At 40.3% G+C, this 23,486-nt stretch overlaps 1 pseudogene; it reads right to left on the bottom strand.

Annotated features, from left to right (window-relative positions):
- Window positions 1-606: 606 nt before the first annotated feature.
- Window positions 607-7,951, bottom strand: LOC132360160 (small ribosomal subunit protein eS1-like; annotated as a pseudogene).
- Between the last annotated feature and the right edge of the window lie 15,535 nt (window positions 7,952-23,486).

The raw sequence follows: 23,486 nt of genomic DNA, 5'->3' as shown, positions 1-23,486 counted from the left end.
TCTTGGGCTCCCACTCCGCAGGAAGGAACCAAGTGGGGAAGGTCCGAAAGAAGTGAGAAAAAGCAAGGCTCAGGATTCGGAGGCCGATTTTCTTACAAAGGGTTCATGGTACAGTGCAGATGCTCTGTCGTATCAAGAGGCAAGGCTGACCCTTCTTTGTGGGATTCCCACGTGTTGCACCGGGCCTTTCCTGTGAGCAGAATTTGACTGGATTCTATACCAGAATTGTTTTTAAGGGGCTGTGCTTTTCTTTTCTCCCCCCACAAATAAGACTTGTATTTGTCACCATTAAAAGTCTGAATTTTAGGTAGAGAATGGACTTGAAGACACGGGGAGGGGGAAGGGCAAGCTGGAACGAAGTGTGAGAGTGGCATGGACATATATACACTACCCAACGTAAAATAGATAGATAGTGGGAAGCAGCCGCATAGCACAGGGAGATCAGCTCGGTGCTTTGTGACCACCTAGAGGGGTGGGATAGGGAGGGAGGGAGGGAGACGCAAGAGGGAGAAGATATGGGGATGTATGTATATGTACAGCTGATTCACTTTGTTGTACAGCAGAAACTAACACACCATTGTAAGCAATTATACTCCAATAAAGATGTTAAAAAAAACAAAAGTCTGAATTTGGGGCAGATCTGTGGACTGGTGGCCCATCTCCATCAGCTCGCTCAACCTTATCGCCAGTCTCATCCCCGGGAGCTTTTCCAGAACCATTGCCTTCACTATGAAGCGCCATGAGTTTCCCAATTCAAACTTGGGCTTCTTCAGCGCTTTTACTTTTCTAATGAACACATCATAAAGCGGTGTTTCTAGATTGGCAAGTCTTTTCTATGTCTCTCCCAGTGCAATCTGAAATCAATTTATAGAGCCCTTCTTTCAAATCATTTGTCTGTTCCTCTTGGGTCATGGTTTCCATCATCTTTTTCTAGATTTGGCGGACCTATAGGTAGGTGCTGAGTGTAAGAGTTCTTCCAAATCTGGTTGTTTCTTTTTCTGTTTTTTTTAGTAAAACCAACACAACAGACAAAGCAAATGGCCATCAGTAGTCTTGACATCAACCTGAGCTTCAGTCATGGTCTGCCATTCTTTTGACCATGGAGCACATTTTTTCATGGGTAAGATCCATGCCATGGAAGTTGATCAGACAGTTTTTGCCCTGAATATCCTCGGTAGTTAGCTTGGATTTTCTAAGTGCAACTTCATCTTTCTGTAGATCAACAAGGCTCACTTTAAAAATATGACACTTGAGGCCATCAGATACAATTTTGGTTCCTTGAGTCCTTGAGAGTATTGTTTCTTGTACTTCTAATATTGAACATAGCTGATGCTGAAACCTTGCATAATGATTAGTCAAATCCATTTCACCTGCCTTCACTAATCAAGGTCATTTTAAGACCTGAATGTCCTCCAAGCAACATGCAGCCTAAACAATAAGATGTTTGGGGGAGTTTTTTCCAGGAACTTGGAGTCTCAGCTGCAACTAGTTGAAGCTGAGCTGGTTAAAGACTGGATAGGACTGCCGGCCCTCCAACTGGGCATGTGCGAGTGTCCTCTTGGTGACCTTTTGATGTCAGAGGACTGAAAACTCCACCCCCAGATCGTGCTAAGTGCCTCCACTTTTGAACTACAGAGGCCTGTACTTAGTTACACCTGCGCAGAACCACGATTACCGCACCTTTTCCCCATGCCCCCCACGCCCCCCACATGCCCCATGCCTCAGATGCCCTGCTTCCATATTCGTTATCCCATAAACACGCCCAGCCCCTTGCCTATGGGGAGGCGGAATTGAGTCTTGTCTCCCGTCTCCTCATTTGGTCCACCTTGCGAATAAGCCCCCTCTTCGCTGCAGGCCTGGGTGTCTCAGCGTTTTGGCTTGCTGAGCGCCAGGCAAAACAAAGTTGGTTCAGTAACAAAGCTTTCTTACCAATCTTTCTTAGAAAAGGGACTAACAACTTTCTTCTTGGCTCCCTTTTAGCCACTTTTGTGGGCTGTGGGGTTTTTTATCCCCCTAAGGTAAGAAACCTATGAGAGAGATGGCAGAGTGTGGTTTGGTGAGGAGAGCACTGTGCTTTGGTTTAAGAAATGTGTTTCGGGCTTCCCTGGTGGCGCAGTGGTTGAGAATCTGCCTGCCAATGCAGGGGACACGGGTTCGAGCCCTGGTCTGGGAAGATCCCATATGCCGCGGAGCAACTGGGCCTGTGAGCCACAACTACTGAGCCTGCGCATCTGGAGCCTGTGCTCCGCAACAAGAGAGGTCGCGATAATGAGAGGCCCACGCACCGCGATGAAGAGTGGCACCCACTTGCCGCAACTAGAGAAAGCCCTCGCACGAAACGAAGACCCAACACAGCCAAAAATAAATTAAATAAATAAATAAATAAATAAAAGTGGAGGCACTTAGCACGATCTGGGGGTGGAGTTTTCAGTCCTCTGCCATCAAAAGGTCACCAATTAAAAAAGGTCATTAATTAAAAAAAAAGAAATGTGTTTCAATTCTGCCACTGTCCTTGGAGCACCATTGGCCACATACTCTCTATGGTAGAAACTGACTGGCTATTCACCAAATCAGTATCCTTTCCTCCTGGACACACAAGCTAAACCCAGTTCCCAGTCTTCCTTACAGTCAATTGTGTCTATATGACAAGTACTGGCCAATGAAATGTGAACCGGGGTCAGGCAATGGGCAATCAGGCCTGCATCATAATCCTTCTACATGACCCTCCACTTTCTCTTTTTCCTCACCTTCAGCTATTGATATGTAGGGTTGGCTTTGAAGATCACAGATCTCTTGAAGATCCCCTCAGCCCTCAGGGTGGCCAAGCAGGGCAGCGAGTGTGCCCAGCTTGGCACCTCAGCTATAAGCAATCTCCTCCGTTTACCTTAGTTCACTGTGCAAGCCTTAACTCCTCCTACCGTGTGCCTAAAAATCCCAAAGTAAGGAAGTATTCCAATGGACTCTGCAGTTCCTTCCAGGCCTATCATTTTGGATCTGAAGCTGTCCCCTCATTTATACTTTCATCCCTAGACAAAGACAAGAAGGACACTCTTCTGTCCATTCAAGATCTCCTAGAGAAAGGAGTGGGACTCTTATCCATTACCTTCTCCTTCAAGGATAGAGAGAAAAGGGGAGACTATAGAAGAGAGAGAAAACAAAAAGTCTGTCAGGGCTTATCAGTTAGTTAATGGAAAGGAAGCATAAGGGGCGGTAGCATGAAATCTAGGGGACTCCAGGCCAGAGAATGAGGGCGTCATTTGCCATTGCACCTGGCTGGCAGCAGGTCTTGGGGTTATAAATCCTGAATGAATGAGGGGCTAGAGCAGTGACAACAAGCTTCTATTCCACTAGCACATCTCTTGCTGTGGGTCTGTGCTTAATGAAGCCAGCCTCAAATCCTTTTAGAACTGAAGATCTCAGCTAGTCCCAAATAAATCTCCATTTATATTCCCTCATCAATAAAGCCTTCTTCCCAACCCAGAGGAGGATGTGAAAGCCACTGCTCCTTTAGGCAAAGTCACTGCTATTTGAAAAACCAAGACATGTATATGCACATATGTCCTGTGTAAAGGTAACTTACAATGAGATTTTCTGATTGTGAATGTATGTACAGTAGAATGATAACTCCTCTTAGACATAGAAGCAGCCCCATATGTCCCTGTAGTAGGAATACATCCCAATTCTAGAATGATGGGGTTGCATTTGGTGTGTGACACTAAAGTCAAACTATGACACTAAAGTCAAACTAAGTCAAACTCACTATTGAAACAATGCATAACTGGTCTACAAAGATGTTTATAAGCCCCCCTCCCTTTTTTTACAAGGTGGGTGAAGGATAATTCCATACTTTTCATGTCCCTTTTTAAATCTTTGAAACATTTATGTAGTGTTTGTTATGTAACAAGCATTATGCAACAAATATTGTTCTACGTGTTTTTTACAGATATTAATTTGTTTAATTCCCTATGAGGAGGATACTATTATGACTCCCTTTTATAGGTAAGAAAATGAGGAACGGAGATTAGATTATTTGCCCAAATTCACACAGCCGGTTAGTGACAGAGCTGGGTTTCAGACCCATCTAGTCTAGAGCCACAGTCTATGTGCTCGGTAACTATGCCATACTGCCTGATTTTTGTTGTTGTTGTGTTTTTGTTTTTTTGTTTTTGGCTGCATTGGGTCTTCGTTGCTGCGCGTGGGCTTTCTCTAGTTGCAGCGAGCGGGAGTTACTCTTCGTTGCAGTGCGCAGGCTTCTTGTTGCGGTGGCTTCTCTTGTTGTGTTGCAGAGCACAGGCTCTAGGGCACGCAGGCTTCAGTAGTTGCAGCACGCGGGCTCAGTAGTTGTGGCTTGCAGGCTCTAGAGCGCAGGCTCAGTAGTTGTGGCGCATGGGCTTAGTTGCTCCGTGGCATGTGGGATCTTCCTGGACCAGGGATCAAACCTGTGTCCCCTGCATTGGTAGGCGGATTTTTAACCACTGAGCCACCAGGGAAGTCCCCTGATTTTTTAAAAATAATTGACCAGCCCTTACCCATGTTTGTCTCATACCCACACATACTCCCCTGCCCTCCCCCCATGCTCTTCCAGGTTATACCCAAGCCTACCAAGAAGTCTGAAGTGTGATCCTGGCTATGAAAATTCTTCATGGCAAGCATGGCAGCTGAACATAGGCTCTTGGTGAAAAAAATCGTTTTTTTCTTACAAAATTTCATTCTTAATGAGAAATGAGAATCAAATATTCAAACTATCCCTCTCTATGGAAAATAGAAATCTACAATATTGACTTTGCCTCTGTGATTTTCTCATTGTCGAATATGAGTCAAGAAGACAGTACAATTGTGGCATATTTTAAAGACGAGGTGTTTAAGTGTTCAACGATTCTCAGGAGTCCCACCTTTTTAGTATTCAGGAAGAGTTTAATGATAAGTGACAAAGATTGTGGGTCGAAGATCTTGTTTCCAGTTGTAGCATAACCAAGGTTGGCTGGTGGACATGGAGTGACAAAATCTCATCTCTTCAGGCTCTGTTTGCTCATTTTTGAAGTAAGAAGGGCAAACTAGATGCATGCTAGGGTCTAATCCAATTCTAGGACCATTCTGGATTCGCTCTTCCCCTGGCCCACAAGATCCCTCATGATCTGGCTCCTGACAAACTTTCCAACCTCATCATGTATCCCAACCTCACTCAGCTCCAGCCACATGGGTCTCTCTTCTGTTTGTTCCAAAACACTAAGCTCCTTCCCAGCTTAGGGTCTTTCCACTAGCAGTTCCCTCCGCAGGGAAGCCATTTCCCTGCATCATCACCCGGTTGGCTCTTTTTTGTCATTCAAGTCACCGATTAACGTCTTTAGTTAGTCTGTCCCCAACATCTCAAGCTAAGTTATTCCCACACCCCAGCACTAACTCTCCATCAATCACTCTGATTTACTATCACCTATCACCATCTTATATTTTCTTGTCTATTTATTTGCTTATTTGTTCATAGTCTGTCTCCTCTCACTCGGTATAAAACCCCATGAGAGTGAAACATTGTCTTATTGTCTTATCTCCAGTGCCTACATAAGAGCATAGTGGCCACTGAGCTCAGCACATCTAGTGCTGACCATAGGGACAAAAACAGTGCCTTGGATCTAGACGCAGTAGGATTCCTTTCTGAGAGCCACATCATGGAGTAAAGAGCTCGATTAATGCTACATTTCCCCATTTTTACTCAATTTAGTGGTTTCAGAGTAAACATCAGGGTGACTATGCACAGACCCCCATCACAAGAGGTAAGTTTGTACATCCTTTCTTTCCTGCTGACCTACTTCTCAATGACAAACCATGAATCTTCAGTGACATCTTCTCCATTTATATTGCCTTCCTAACAAGCAGAAAATAGCATATCCACCTAAGGAGACCAGCCCCTCGGTGCTGTGGACAGCTGTGTAGTTCTGGTTCTGCAGATTCTGGGCTTCAGGATCTGAGTGAGGGAGGTTCAAGTCTAGTGGTCAGAGGGCCTAGAGAGTCTGGATGTGGAGCTCTACCTGGTGTTCTGTGATGGCAAGAAAGGTTTCAGGGGTCCTGCTACATCAGTTAATTGAACATTAACTGAAGATGATTCAATGCTGGTTGCTGCCCTGAGGCAAGGGCATTCCTTCTCTCCTAATGGAAGAACAGGGTACCAAACAAGACCACAGTAAACATCTGTCTTGGGTCTCTGACCAGACAGAGAAAGCCTCTGGGGCTTAAGGAAGCTTTGTGGAGTTTCTGGGAGGGACAGCTACAGAAGCTGCTCTTCCTAGCTCAAAAGGGAGAAGTGATGCTCAACTCACAGCTGAAGGCAGGGCCTCCACCCAGGTTAATCACCTGGGATTAGAGTAGAATGAAGAGGAATAATTGGTGAAGTCACAGGACAATGGCAGAGTGTCACCATCTGGATTTCAGCAGTGGAGGCTCCCCGATACTGCCCCATGTCAGGAATCATCTCAACACATCCACGACCCAGGGATAGAGATCGTGTTATTGTTTTTAATGGTTAATTGACTTTGACTTTTCCTTCTCCCCTCCAACCAGTTTCAGAACTTCCAGATCTGTCAAGAGACAACTTCACACTCTCTCAGATTCCTCCACTCACCCCTCAGGACCTCCTAGATCAAATACGACGTATAATGACAACCCAGGACTGGTGATCTTCTGTCCTATCATAAAAAGATTACAGGGTCAGACATTTCAGCACTTCTTTGCCCCAGTATTTGGTCAAAAAACGTTCTTCCTTAAGCATTACTAACATATCTTTTGCTGCAGTGTCAGCTCATTTCTTCTTTATAATCTACTGTGGAGAAGCCAAATGAGTATCTATATTATTTATGATACTTGAAAACCGTGAAATCAACCCTTAGCTTTCTCTCTCTCTCTCCACTAAATTCCGTAAGAGGCCATGCTCCCACCACTCTAATCTATCTGGTAATACTTTTCTGGACTTTAATTCTTTGCATCTTTTAAAATTGTAGAAGTCAGAACTGCATACTGCTCCCATAAGGTCCTTTGGCAAGTCTTGGAGCAATCAGAGTTTTCTTTCAAATTTGTGAAGTCAAATTCCTGTCACTTTAGATCTGGAAATGAACTGCTGACTCACATTCAACATGCATTTGGATCTCAGCTCTCTTCTTCTCATATGTACTCACCCACTTCTTACCTTAACAGCATTGACTGCTTTCATTTTTTGTTCCTGGGTGTACTGGTCTTGTCCCAATCTTATCCTCTTTCAGATAGTTGGCTTCCAAGTTTTCCGAGTTTACTTATGTCTATTGTTCCTTCATTGGAGGTTTCAGAAAACTCAGCCAGCTGAGAAGATATATCTGCACATGATCCGATAAAAATAGGGGAAATCCTGAACCCAGAAGGTACGGCAATGATGTCCGCGCCCGATATTAGATCAATCTGGGCCTCACTTCCCAAATGTTTTTTGAAATCCATTCTCAGCTTCCTTTGTTCCCCTGACTTATTCTCACCCTCACACAAACTACCATATTGTTCTGTGTGTCTAGATACGTTTTTGCCTCTTTCTGTCATACGTACTTGCCCGATTCTTTTCTAAACATTATTAACTGCATTTGATTTCTGTTCTAGGTATAATGCTCTTACCTCAACTTTATTCTCCCTCAGATAATTCACTTCCCACATTAACACGTTTACTTACATTTTTCTTCCCCTTTTCTCAGAGATTTTGGCAGACTCAGCCAGTAAAGACTGCCTGGGAGAGTATCGCTTTGTAGTTGCAGTTTCATCGTGATGATTACAGAATTTCCTTTCACACTCAAAAATATCTTAGTTTAGATGGTAAATTATACGGTCACTCTACAGACAGGGCAGACTGACTCTCAGCTATCCTTTCAGACCAACTCTGAACCACCCCACATACCTGAGGGTACCTTAGCTTCTTCCAGAACTTCACTTCGAGGCTACAGATCATCCTCCCTCCAGGACTAGTTTTGGTGGTCTTAGAAAATAAGTATTTGGGCCCTGTCAGGGCACTGTGGCACTTCCTAGGATTTTAGGCTGATCTCTCTAGCTATTAGAGCCATGAGGGTTAGATGATGATTGTTCTGTGTATACATCAGGAAGATGCAATGTAATGTAACAATTAAAAACTGGAACTTAGGAGCTGAACTGCTTAAGTTCAAACCCTGGCTCTGTCACTTTCACTTATATTTAATTGGAGTATATGAACCCATATACATGTTATTTATCAAGAGATGCCCTGAAACAGAGTATATATGCACAGACCCAGCACTTACTAAGTTGCGTTTGTTATCCAACAGCTGTGGATTTCCCATGCCACAAGATCTAAGGGTATGGATATGTCACGGGGGACTCAGCTTTAGGCCAGCTTGCTCATTCCACTCTAATTCATGGGATGGTAAGCTTGGCAAAATCTCTCTGGCACTAGAACTTCCCCTCCACAAGACAGACCCAACAACTCTTCCGCTCTGGATGCTCTGTAAAGGTTGAATTATGTCATTCATTTACTCATTCACAAAACACAGAGCTAAGGGCTGTAGGGGATCTAAAGAAAGTAATGTCCGTGCCTAACCTCAAGGAGTTTATTATTGATCTGGGGATAGTAGAAGTATGCACACAAAAATTAAATGACAGGCAAGACACTGGACCTAGAAATGTTACAAAGAAATAGTATAACGATTAAATGTTAAATGAGTGGGGCCTCTCATAAGATCTACAGGAGCTGAGAAAAAAGACAGATCACCTAGGAATAAAGACACCAAGGGAATCAAGACCTAGAATAAGAGGGAAGTAATGGATTTGGGAAGGAAAAAGACAAATGTTAAATATGCACTAAACTTCAGGATTCAGGCTCAATCTTGTATTTGGCATTACCTTCAGCATCAGGTTCTAGAAGACCAAGTAGCTGAATGTCTACTTCAATATTATTTTTCACTATCCTGGAACTTGTAAATGATCAGTGACCCTGTGATTGTGTCTTACAATCATATCCATTGAGCATAACAGCACTAGTAAGATGACCAAAACGTGACATTTGGATTACTTTTTTTAATAGAGGTGCCAACTTTTTAATTTGCTAAGTAAGTATGTTGGAAAGGACAACACTATCATTTCATAAAATTCATTTCATATTTTGACACCAAAAGCAGATTAGACATAATTAGACAATTTTAATATCTCAATATTAACTTTCATGTGTGGGTCAATGGGCTAAATATCATTAGAGGAAAAAATAAATTACCTTATTTGCTTTATCTGCTAATACAATATCTCTCAATTCAAATATGAAATATATTTATCATTGTAAAAGTAAAATACCTTACTAATTATTCATGATTATAATAGCTAGTAATTTGTCTAAAAAAATTAATAACTTTCTAATAGGTAACTATAATAGAGTTTGACTACTAACACAAATATTAAGAGAAAGTGCATTTCCTAGATAACTTAGGAAGAATGTTATATTTTTTTCAAATGCACACAGGTTTATAAAAATTTAAATAATAATACAGGACAGAATAATGATGATTAGGTTTACTGTAATTATAACCTTTATATAATTGTTTGCTATACTACTGTAAAAGCTTTTCCTTAAATTATATTCTGCTCTTCACAAAAAGTTAGTGATGTTATTAAATGTGCTTCCTTCGTATCTCATATAGCAGATATTTAGATGAGCAGAAACTACAAGAAATCTTATTTTTTAAGGTTGGCAGCATTTAGGATTATAGATGAATTGAACTAGGTTTCTGCTTTACCTGGTTCCTGGATCTCAAACAATGATCATCACAGGGAATCTTACTGAAGAAATGTTTATAGCATGGAAAAATCAGGAAAGAAAACTGTCATATAATTGTCATTGGCAGTGGAACAAACATGAAGATGCCATGAATGATTTAGAAAATACAAACATGTCTGGTTCACACCATTCATATGTGTGGTCAGAAAATAATTCTAGGACAGAATAATATAGCAGAATAAGCAGTGATCAGCCGAAAGATGGTGAATCACTCTGATCAGTCTTCTCTACCCAGACAGGAACTCCTTGATGCTTAAAAGATTTGAGAATTGCCGGGTACTTATGCATGGTATACAAACAAGATGGAATAACAGCTAATACATGCACACACAAAAAAAGGCCACTTGGCAAAGGATGTCTTAACCTTTTCCTGACAGCAGTGCCAACACAACAGGATTTACGGCCACCACGGTACCTATGGGATGGAGTCTGTGTGCTGAGACCTGCTGAAGAAGTAGCAACCACAGAGTTCCCTAGAGAGGACAACCGTTCCTGCACGGTACCTTCTCGAAAGATCCCCCAATAATGCCATGCCAGGTGTGCCTAAAATGAGAACAAGAATGCAAAAGGAAATTCTGAAATGGTTTTCTTATCTGGAGATCTACTTACTTTGTCCCACTGACACACTTCCACATCCAGATTTTAAGGACAGTTTTTTCTCAAGTGATTAAGGGAAGCAGCAAGAACATGCAAAATATTAGAAATAATTTAAATGAAAGTAAAAATCTTAAATTAGCTTTTGGAAGTAGTCAGAAAATAACTTCTTCAAGTGTTTTTTTCATCCAATAATCATTTACTGAGTACTTATGCAGCACTGAATCTGGAACCATACTGCTTGGGTTCCAATTCCAGCTGGGTCGCTTGCTGGCTATACAACCTTGGATTAGTTATTTAAATGTCTCTAAGTTTTCTCATCTATAAAATGGAATTAATCATAATATCTACTTCATAAATGGGGTTAATCATAATACCCACTGGGTTTTTTGCTTTTTAAATTTTATTATTTAAAGAACAAAATAAAAGAGAATATATACATCCACCAAAGAGAAGTTCTCCATTAAATAGAAGAGAAATCAAACACTTTGTAATAAAGACCATCCAACTAAAAACAATATTAGATCAGTAAAACAACAATAGCAATTTGTGCTTTATTTCAATAGGTACTTCATTCATTATCTGCAGGACGGTGTAACCCACTTAAGATTCAGTGAGTTAATTTTTGTAAAGCACTGGGAATAATACCTAGCAGGTTACACACAGGATGTAGTGTTTGTTAAAATAAGATGTACCCGGCATAACCATGCCTGTTACACACGCACAAAGCAAATTTTGTGAGGTTATTTCAGTGGTGATTGTCATCACCATCAACCAAATCTTCAAGTCCTGGAGTTGGAGAGGACATAATTCATTATTCCAAGTCAATTCGTTTTAGAGAAAGGAAATCTTGATAATTTGGTGGCAGTGCTACTATCAGCCATATCCCATATTGGCAGAATTAGCCAGAAAGTGTCTTGCTTCTTCAACCTCAGTTGAAATAAATGAATGGTGAATACATGTTGATTGAATTAAATTAGACTAAATAGAAGAGGAATCAATTAAGAAGACAGAACCATGAGGTGCCATGGATGCTAATGGAAGAAAAAACAGAAAAGGGGGCATGTGACAAGGTCATGCACTTCAGGAAAGTTATGAAGGACACATTTCTCTGGGGAAATATGAAAGCAAGGGGAAGGAAACATGGAGGGTGATACCTGGAGGGGTTAGCGGGGTTAAAAAAAAAGTTTTCACTATATGGGAAACACACGTGATTACAAGGAGGCACTAGAGAAGGCAGGATTGAAAATGTATAGTAAGTAGAGAGTCTAATTGGTGAAGGAGAATTCAGAGGAAGATAAAGGGGGATAAGATTAACAACACTGGCAGAGCAATTGTGAGGTGGAAAAAAGTGAATGTGAGGGAGCTCAGGTCAGATGTCCTTGATGTTCGCGGTAAAGAAATAGGAATGAGGGTATAGAAGTTTCTTTGGAGACTTCAGGAAAATGGAAAAATTTAGAAATGCCACTATGGGGAATATGATGTGGCATTAACTAGACATGAATAAAAGGATATCCAATTAACCCTGGGCACCCAACTGAGATGCAACAGCAGGGATTTGTGGTGAATCCAAGTACAACCTCCAGGAATGACCCGCCTTCTGGAATGGTTAAAGATAGGGCATATGGAGATCACAGGCTTGGAAGAGCCAAGTCTGTAGAGGAGAGATTTTCACATGAAAGGATTTGTCCAGCCAACCCAGGCTGGAAACGAGGAAGTAAAGACAGAGGTGGGGAACGGGTGCAGATGGCAGAATTCCAGGGTGTAGTGAGGACATAGTGACGTGGTTGGCTTGGTGGGCACAAGGGGGAAAGACAGGGCATTATTATCAGATGGGTATCTGGGGAGTGTGAGATCCTGGAGGTGGCAAAGAAAAAAGGGCCAAGAATCAAGTCTTGAAAAAAATATCACAGGGGCAGAAAGAAGAGAAGCTAGAAGATAAGAGAGAATCATCGGAGAGGCAGCAAAACAAAAGAGGGTCATTTTACAGAGATCAAAGAGAGAGAATTTCAAGGAGAAAGAAGAGTTTACACAGCATATTTTTACATAATAATCCTAACAAATATGCACTGCCGTAGAATAATGGTTATTGAATAGTAGTTACAAGCCAAGCACAGCGATAACGGTTTTAAAGGCATTGCCCTAGCAAAGTTTTCCAACACTCCAATGAGGCAAGTACTATTATCATTGATGCTTTACAGCTGAGGAGGATGGGCCATAGCTGTGTGAATAACTTATCCAAGGTCACACAGCATGAGCTCCTAACCTCCATCCTGAACCTCTTTTACCTTAATAACAACATTATGTCTGAAGCAGTTTCTATATTATTACCATCATTTTGCAAATGCTGTATCAAGCCCATGCATTATCCTCATTACCTTTCAGGCAAGTAACGGAGAATTCAAGGACTGAGACCAAGAAATTGTTGGATTTGTGCACTAGGAGATGGTTAGAACTGATGACAGAGCAGAGAGGGGGGATGTACAGAGCACGTTACTGGGAGACAAGGACTGAGCGGGGGTGAGGTGAGGGGGGTGAAAGAGGCACATAGCTTAGTTAGGATCATGGGGATTGGAGTTTGACACAAATGAGTTCAAATCCAGCCTGAGTCACTCAGTTGCGTGATCTTGGACAAGTTTTTCCATGTTAACTAAGTTTCCTTTTCTTTAGGTGTACAATGATCATACTTCATAGGGTAGTTCTGAGAATTAATCAACACAATTCCTATACATATTTTTGCTGTTCTGGGCTCACAATACCCATTCAAAAATGTTTTTATTATGCATATTGCATATACACTATGGTTAACTGTACTGTAATCTCTTGATTTTCTTTTTAAGATTCTCTTCTACTTAGGTATTCATAATATAGCCATGTTTTGATGATTCTCTTACTATCTCTCTGCTCTCTGGTTTCTTGAATTAATATAGCGCATATTACATTGCTGAGAACTTTTGAATATATGTTTTTTTTCTCAGACAAAAGTTTGTGAGACAGGTACAGCAAATTCTGTTAGCTCCTCTAGGTAGGGAATGATGTATCCTGATTTTAAACAAATCTTCTGCTTTATACCATACACAGATAATCATTTGTCAAATAATTAACATAGAACACATTTAGTAAAACTATGCTCCTTGTAATGTGAACACTGTTTAGTGATTCAAAAAGTCAATTTAGGATTTTTACTGTCTTCATATCTCTGTATCATCATTAAGAGAACTTATTTTCATCTTTCCTAGAGGTGCAGAACACCGGTTACACTCTTCGTTACAGAGAGCATCTGACCTCTGTGAAGATAAATGTGTACAATATACATTTACATATACATTGTGTTCAAAAAGGACAAGTCCCTAGAACACTAAAATTACAGTAGGGAGATCAATTATACACATATTCCGGGGCAATATTTGGGATTAAGGAAACACTCAGGGTCACCAGTAACTTTTGGAGCTCAGCATCAACCTTCTAGATTGTGCCTCCAGATCAGAGAAGCATAAGTTTAGCTAGACATGGAGAAAACCAAAGATGACCTAGAAATTAAGCACATCTGTTATATTCATTGAGACATCAGAATTTAGCTTTTGGAACTAAAGGCTATGTTTTAGATAAACTCCATTTTTAAAGAAATCCTTATTAAGGACCTCTAAACACAGGACCAAATTCTGTCCTCAGATTCTTAAGCCAAACTGGGTCTGAAATCAATATAGGCACTGTTAGAAAGGATCTGAGGATTGAATCAGAGAATAGGATTTGGCCCCTAGGACACAAACCACACTACTAATCCCGGAGAAAGGATTTGCCTATTTAAAGGATTATAAATTTTTGAAAAGCATATTCTGTTGATAATACTTTTCGTTTCCTGCAAATCAAATTACTGAGGGATATTTTCATTGTGAATAGAATTGGACAATGTTTTCATTGTTGTTTTCCGAGTATAAAAGGGTACCAAATTTCAAAGTAATTAGATGTGAAGTTTCATGGCCCCAAATGGCTACACATCTGAAGATTCGAGCAAATACATTAGAAATAATGCCTACTAGCAAACCAAAAGACACTTACATCTAAAAGAAAGTCTACTTGATTTGTGATACTGGCATTTATGAAAGTATGAAAGTATCTGCAGTTTTACATGAGAGTGGCAGCACAGAGAGATCTGGACGATGAAGGGCAAATCTAGCAGTCTTGCTTGGTGGGCTCTGTCACATGCTGGCTACTTCCCACTCTGGACTCATTTTACTCTAGTGAAAGAAATGGCTGTAAATCATGTTGAAAGATAGTGTTTTAGTAATAGGAAAATTCAATGGTTCTTGAACTTCCTTAATGGAATAAGCCTTCCAGAGGCTATTTGTCAGGTGCAGAAGAAAAAGAGAGAGAGAAAGCAAGCAAGAGAAACATTTGAGGTCATATAACACTTTGGTCTCTAATGTTCTCAGTGCCTCCCTCTGTGCACAGACCTCACTTTGAAGTTACCACCAGCCATAGGCCTAGAAAGTCCTCTCATTGGAGACCATGTGTAATGCTTTGTTCTAAAAGTCACCTAGAAGGTTTTCTCTAGAGTAGCAGTCATCGTCAGCATCAGCATCATATTTGACTTACACCATCCCCACAAAATAGCAATAAAGGTTTGGATCCTGTGGTCTTTTTCTTGTTCTGAATTTTCTGCTGTTGCTCAGACAATGGGCCAACCATTTCTGAGAAAGGAAAGGCAGGGTCGGGTTGGGGAAGGAGACTGCCAGAAGTCACAGCATAATGCTATTGGTCTGAACTCTCCCATGACGGAACCCTCACTGGGAAAGACAATTATATGGGAAAGGATGATAATCTCATGGGGCAATAACCTTCCAAGAGATCCTGTTCCACTGTGTACAGGTTATTAATTTGATTACCTTTCAGAGAAGTAGCCAAACTTCAGGAGCCCTCTCAGAACCTAGTCAATCCTTTCAAGGTTTGCCCATCTCTAATGAGTTGGGTCTTTTCAGCAATCATCTAACCACATGATTTCCTTAATTTTCAGCCGGTTGCATAACGACAAAGATAAATGTGGCTTTTCCCAGCTGCTTCTAAAATAAGTTCAAGACTGAATTAATACGAATGGAAATACTTTTTGTTTGTGTAAAGGGTAGGGGAAAGAAACCACATGTGTGGGGTTTGCTGACACCTGCTAAAATGTACCCTATGTGTCCCACACTTGGGACCCAAGAGTGGCAAAGACAGCATAATCAGCTCCTAGAATGCCAAACTCCTAAGATGGTGAAACTCCATCAAATTCATTCAGCAGGAGCTAGAAAACTCCAAAATTACCAAAATAGACTTAGTTGTAAAAGAAATCTTTTGGGGGATTCTTGAATCCCATCACTTGTCCAGTGAAATATGACAACTATGTTATTTCTAAAAACAAGGGTTGCCATGTGTTGAAATATCTCCAATCTGTCAATTTATGTTCTCGTCAAGCTCTCATTTGTATTAGGAATATAATGGGTGTTGGGAGAGCTTGGGAGTCTGAGAACAGCAAAGATTTAATGACTGTAGAGGGAAAATATCCTACTTGAAATTGCATAGAAAAATGGGAGCCTCATACTGAGTGAGAATCTTGACCTAACTGAAAAAAAAAGCATTCCCTACTTGTTAAATTGACATTCTCACCATGTACCATTAACCCTTATTTGGGACACATTTGTAGTGAATAGATGCCCTCCAATTAAATGCCACCTGTGTGGGAGACTATAAATTGAAAATTAAAAACAAACACACAAAAGACTTGTTTTGTCACAGGACCCCATAATCTAATGGGGGGAAATAGCTCCCACAGACCAAAGAATACAGAAGGTCTTGAAGATGGAAATACACAAACGAGGGGTAAAGTCCCCGAAGGCTAAGTGAAAATGGAAAAGAATGATGAGGTCAGTCAGGGATACTTTTTCCAGGGAAAGTTGAATTTTTAGGTAGATTTGAGAGGATAACATGGCTGGATGGATAGAAGAGAGGATATTCTAGTGGAAATGGAGGAAGTTAAGACCCTGAAGCTCAATCCATTTTATCTCTTTGTTCTATTCCCTCCATCTGAACTGCAGCCCAATCCCCTCCTCCTCGCAAGTAGAGGAAGAGTAGATATGGCTTCTGTGGTTAAGTTATAAAGATCGTGTTGCTTGTTAGGTACTGCAAAGTATTTTTCTGTTACTAACAAGCAAATCGAATCAGATCAAACTGTTCAAACTCAGTTCACTCTCTCTTATAAGAAGATAGACATGGGTTTCGGGGGGAAGGTTATCATTTGCTTTCTAATTGTCTCATCTTTCTTTAAGCTCCATCAAGTGGCTTTACTATACACCATGATGATTCCTTTCAATAAATTCTTTAATGCATCAAACTACCCCACGAGGCAAAAAATCTTCAGGTTGCTGATCCACCTTTAAGACAAATCCCTTTCGATTTCTTCTTAACCAGTTGCTTTAAATTCCCTTACTCTCCTCTCATCTGTGCTATGTAAATTCAGATTAAAATGCAGTCAATTAAATCCATAAATGCCCAAATAGTCAATTTGATGTTCCTGTTATTTATGTCTAAGACCAGAGTGTCTTAAGCATGAGTACCGTGTATCGGCACTTTCCGCATCCAGGCCCTGGCCTAAGCCCTTCACATTCATTAGTTTATTTAATCCTTATAGCAACACTAAACAATGTTTCCAAATTCCCAACAGATATTAAGCTTTAGGAAACAAGAAATCTGAATTCCCAGTAATTCTTGTGAATTCCTGAAATCATAAGTTATTCTTTATTTTAGTAGTATTTACCAAGGAAAAGTATTTTAGTAGTGGTTTTTAGTAGTACATATTTATAAAGACCTATATACTATACTGAATAATCAGAACCTGGAAAATGTGCCAGAAAAAATTAGTGGATAATGCTAGAAAAACCTAACATTTAGGTATCCTAGCAAGATTATCAGCACTACACAGAATCATACGTCAAAATCGTTAATTTAGTGACTTATTTTGTTTCCAAATGTGTTATTTCTGAAAATACAACTCATAAGATTTACATAAAGTATACTATGCATACAAACATTGATACTGATAATATTTTGTTCACAAGAATGGCTCACCATGAGTCACAGAGAAGGCCACAAATAAGTTCTTGTAACATGGTTCGTTGAATTTCTATTGCCATGTAGCAAATTGCCACAGATTTAACAGCTTAAAATGGCTCACATTTATTATCTCATAGTTCTTTAGGTCAGGTCCACTGGGCAGAAATCTAAGTGTCAGCTGAAGCCTCAGTTCTCTTGGAGGGGGGTGGGTGGCAGGGCTGGTTCAGGGTCCTCTCCAAGCTCACTGGTTGTTGGAAGAATTTATTTCCTTCTGGTTTTAGGACTGAAGTCCCCATTTTCTTGCTATTGGCTGAGGACCCCTCTCAGGTCCTCTCAGGTGTATATCCTTGTAAGCTTGGATAGGCAATGGTTTCTTAGATATGACATTAAAAACAAAGCAACCAAATTAAAAATAGATAAATTGGACTTCAACGACATCAAAAACTTGGGGGTTTCGAAGGACACTATCAAGAAGGTGAAATGCCAACACGTAAAATGGAAAACAAAATGTTTGCAAATCACATTTCTGATAAGGGGCTAACATTCAGAATATATAAGAACACTACAACTTGAAAATTTAAAAAAGACAAATAACTCAATTTTTTAAATAGACAAAAGATTTGAATAGACATTTCTTCAAAGAAGATATACAAATATCAATAAGCGCATGAAAAGATACTCTACATCATTAGCCACTAAGGAAATGGAAATCAAAACCACAAAGAGATATCAGTGCACATGTACTAGAATGGCTATAATATTAAAAACATCCATTCATCAACTGGTGAATGGATAAACAAATGAGGGATAGCCATACAATGAAATTTTAGCTAATCACAGAAAGGAAAGAAATACTGATACATGCTACAATATGGATGACACTTAAAAACACTATGCTAAGTGAAAGAAGCCAGACCCCAAACACTATATATTGTATGATTCCATTTATATGAAATGTCCAGAATAGATAATCCATAAAGACAGAAAGTAGATTAATGTTTGCAAGGGGCTGCGGGGTTGGAGAAATGAGAATCGTTAATGGATATGGGGTTTCCTTTTGGGGTTATTAACATATTCTGGAATTAGGTATTGGTGATTGTTGCACAACTTAGTGAATATGCTAAAAAAAATTAATTTTTCACTTTGGTGAATTTCATGGCATGTGAATTGTATCTCAATTAAAAAATAATAGAGACCATAGAAGAACTTGGCTTTTGTTCCAAGAGGAAGGAGATAGAAAAGGAAATAGGAGCAGGAAGAGAAAGAAAGAGCTTTTGGGGCAACATGGCTGGAGACTGAGCCTTACTTGTTGAAAGGGACAAGGATAATTTTAAGATTAAGGATGTCCAATATTCCATGTTAAGATGTTGCAATATTAAACCCTCTCCATCTTACCAAAACCTCAGTGAAGTCTGATAAATACATAAAGACTTCATATAAATTGTTTGCTTGTTTGTTTGTTTGGGTCTTTCTTTGTGTGTAAGGGATGGAATTAAGTAAAAGCTCAGAGTTCCAAGTGTAGGTCAACACACCATGGAATAGGAATATAATGTGAGGAATGACGTGACCAACCACAAACAGAACTAACGTGGGAACTTGGAACCAGAGGTGCCCATGGGAATGTGAGCCCTTGGAAATTTGCAGAAAACTTGGGAAAGGTACTCTACTCTCCACAAACAGGGAATGGAGTTTCTAGATAATATTATCTCAATCTTAAGTGTAAGGGTAACTCCTTACCCTTACTCACAGAGAACATGTGAGTAATCAGTAAAATTTAGTCTAAGAAAAATTTCTATTGCTTCTTTCATATGAGATTTAGACCAGGCCTGCCCTCATGAGGGCTGTGTGTATTTCAAATCTCTATCCTCAGTTTCCCAGTTTCTATAAAGTGAGAGAGTTGGTCTAGGTCCTTTTCCATCCCCAAATTCTTAAACCCTAAAAAGTTTTAAAAATGCAGCTGAGGTATTCAGTCCAAAGATTTCTGGGTTAAATTTTTTTTCACTGACAATTTACCCTCAAATCAATAAAATTTCAAATCAGTCAGTTAGGAAAGTCACAAGGATGCCAGCAAGTACTTGCTGACAGATATAAAGCAAAGTTCTTTTTCAGTTGGACACGTAAGGCAGGAGAGAAAATCCTCCAGACCTACAGTTCTTAAAATCAGTTCTTAAAAACTCAAGGTCCAAGTCCATACCAATGTATCTAGAAACAGTTTTAAATTTAGAGTAACCTAATTTGCAAAATGGAGAAGGGTAACTTCTTCATAAGAAATTTTCTTTCCTTCTTTGGCAACTTTTTTCTATCCGGAGAACAATATCCCATGAACAGCCTTGTTCCTGTAACTAAACACTCTCATATGAGCCAAATCCCAAAGAAATCAATATAAAGTTTTTATTCCTGTCCCTCTACACCTAAAAACCACCTAGAATGGGTACAACAGTCAAGAACAGGCTCTCAGGAAAGAAAGGTCTTCTTCCATCTAGAATATAAACTCTGTGAGGGCAGGAGATGTGTTATTCATCATTATATCGCCAACACCTAGAATAATGCCTGACACAAATCAATGGTTTAATAAGTGTTTATTAAATAAATGAATGGTTGAAATAGCCACTCTACCACCATGACTTAATTCACTGAACCTCCATTTCTTCATCTGCAGAATGGAGATAATCGCACTTCCGTCATAGAACTTTCTACAGTGAAGGGTATGCAATGAGCTTAGCACAGGGCTGGCACGTAGCACTCGCTCAATCCATGGTGCCTCTTGTTGCTATTTTTATAGCAACCTGTCTTTGAAACATTTCCTGATACACATTATGAAAGAGTCTTTTAAAAGTCACACAAATCTGACTAGCAGAGCAGTATAAGGATAAAGAAATTTCAGTTTAAATCAAAAGCCAACACAAATAACCACAGAGAGAATAGTTTTAATGGGGGAGCCACTGTTTGCCCATCAAAGATCTAAGATTTCGAAGGGGCAAAAATGACATTTCCAATTCTGATCTCTCATAGCCCCCAGAAACACTTCAGGAGGAAAAATAGTACTGCCACGACCTTAAAGCATCCACCAGACTGTTCCCAGCTTTACAACTTTAGAAACTTGGATAGAAATCAGAGTTATTGATGGGAAATCTATGAATGGAGTAATCCCACTGCTTTAATTCATACCACAGAATGTCTGATTGTTCAGTTTTGCAAATTAGCGAGTGAATGAACCAAGTTAAAGAAATAAGGACAATGCCACATAAAATACACTCCTCTTGTTTATCTTGACAAGGCATGGTTCCATTTTAATGATTTATGTTAATGTTTTATTATACAGTGGTTATGCCCTGAAGTGCGTTTTATAAGACTAATGAAGTCTTAGTAATCCCAGACGTCTTCTCCAGCATTCTCTTATTATGTCTTTGCTGAGAACTCGTGTGGGAGAGACCACCAACCATCGTTTGAGTAAAGAAGTTTGTGAATTAGTGAGATGAAAATCAGTCAAGTTCTACAGTAGTGAGGAGTCCAGAGGCCACTCCGATGGGATTCTGTGTTCTCACACAAAAAATTGTCTATTGGTCTTCATTACGAGAGATGAGCAAACTCTGCTGTATTTAGGGTTCATCAAACATCAAACCAATTTTTTTTCAAATGTTTTGGGTTTGCCAAAATCCAAAACACGTTTTGCCCTTAGCATTTTTCCCTTCATTTTCAAACCCCTGTGTATTTTAAGGGAAATTTAATCCTTATGTTTCTGACTCATTTACACTTAACACGTGAACATGTTGTTTCATAAGATTTATTTGAAGTCTATGAAGCCTTGTAAGTCTTTTAAAGTCCTTTTTCCATAGTGGCAGGAAGCTGAGTGTTCCAAAGACATGAAAACGTGGACTCCCAATGAGTGGAATGGGCTTGAAACTCAAGATTTGTTAAGACCCAATGTTAGATTGAGTTAGTCTGGGTAAAACCCATCTTCTCTCCCATAATTACCATCCTCTACTTTGGTGCATGGCTTTTAACAATGAAATTGCTGAGGCCACAAAACAGTCATTTTTGACATTCCTGTGATATATGCCATCAGCTGGATTTCCATACAAGAGAAACGAGTGGAGGTCATTTATTACCTGTGGCCAGTGGAGTATAGTTTAAATTCTGTACTTTCTAGCTTCTAGTCACAACCCTCCATGGACGCCGTGGTCTCCTGGCTGTTTAAGCTAAAAGTCCCTCCGCAGTCCTCATCCTTATCCTCTTCGACCTCCCCCAGCCTCACAAAGGGCTGGGTAGTGTGTGGGGAAGCCCATGTACACTGGCATTCTACCAGTGCTACCACTTCTCGGAAGGCATATGGGATGGTGGAGGAGGGCTGTCAGAACAGTCTTCCTTACCCTAGAGATTCAGAGAATGAAACCCAAGGCAGTGATCAATGCATCGAGGTTTATTATAGATATTGTGGCAGTACTTGGGGTGGCGGGGGGCAGGGAAGGAATGGCGAGGCTTCGATTCCTTCCCTATTCTTATGTCCAGTCCCCTCATATATCCTTTATCCCTAAGCAGCTATTTCCACTGCAGTGGGACCCCAGACGGATCTATAAGGTTGGTATAGATGGGTCGCTCAGCGCCGTCTCCAGATTCTTCCTAGAATGGATACAAAACATGGGCCGCCTGATGTTTCTGGAGGCCAGAAATGATTTGGAGTGATTAGCTGTAAAGCACAAGAATTTTAGAGTTTATCAAATCTAAACCTGTATCTTGCCTCCACCACTTCTTAGTTGCTTGATGCTTGGGAAGTTAACTATGTTTCTGAACTCTATTTTCTAACTGCAAGTGGAGATTTAAAATATGCCTACCTCATAAAGTGATTGCACAAATTAAATGAGATTGAACATGGTGAGTGCTTAGTGAGCACATATTAAAACCACAATGAATGGTACTTGTATTCATTTCTATTACTGTTGCTGTTGTTCTTATTTTCAAACCAACTCCTAGGGGATTTCTCATATCTGGAGTCCTTCTCCCCACTATTTACAACCCCTTTCCCCGTTCCAATATTTGGATAGGACTGAATATCCTAGAGTGGCATTTTGCTCTACTCATTTTTTGTCACTGTTTGATGTCCTCAGGGTGTCAAATTCGGAAAGGGTGCCTCCCTCCTATCTGCCCATGGGATCCATCCTGAGCAAGGCATTAGGAAAATCTTTAACCTAACCTTTAAGCAGTGGTCTTCAGTACCATCTCTTCTTAGGTACAACAGGTTGAATTCAAGTATATTTGACTTTCTTTTGAGATGGTCTTCCACTTTTCTCCATTTCAATCGATTCCTCCTCTGTATTCACTCCTCTGCAAGCAGACACATGTATTGATGGCCTTCTTTCTGCCTTCATGCCCTTCGATACCATTTCCTTCCATTGTTTATGGAGTGCTTTCTCACTTCTCAACTCCTTCAAGAGGTATCCTCAGTTTAATTCATACCTTGTTCTCAAAACGAACCCCTCTGTCCTTTTCCACAGATTAGTAAATGACTCTACCACCTTCCCAGATACTCAAGCCAAAACTCTGGAGCCACTTTCGTTCCTCCCTTTCCAAATCTCCCTGCATGTAATTGAGTGATTTCACCTTGGCAGCAAATGTATTTATCCCTCCTCTTCTCTCCATGTTCACCGCTAACACCCCAGGCTTATCCACTATTACCTGATGCCTGCACAACTGTAACAATTTGAACTGCTGATCTTGTTTCCATTCTTCCTCTCCTACAATCCATTCTCCACATGGTAGACCCATCTTTTAAAAATGAACTTCTGATCATGTCATCCTTTTGCTGAAGCCTGTTGTGGCCTTCCCATATTTTTAGGATCCTTCAAGGCCCACATCATCTAGCATATCTTGTTTCGCTCTCCCTCTAGCTCACCATGCACCACACATACTAACCTTTCAATTCTCCAAAGGTGTTGATCTCTTTTCCACATGGGGGTCTTCCCTCTGTGGGTAACAAGTCTCTCCCATTTCTCTCTCAATCAGGTCAATT

This window comes from Balaenoptera ricei, chromosome 2, assembly GCF_028023285.1.
Source record: "Balaenoptera ricei isolate mBalRic1 chromosome 2, mBalRic1.hap2, whole genome shotgun sequence".
Classification (NCBI taxonomy): Eukaryota; Metazoa; Chordata; class Mammalia; order Artiodactyla; family Balaenopteridae; genus Balaenoptera; species Balaenoptera ricei.
This window is presented reverse-complemented; position numbering and strand designations above follow the sequence as displayed.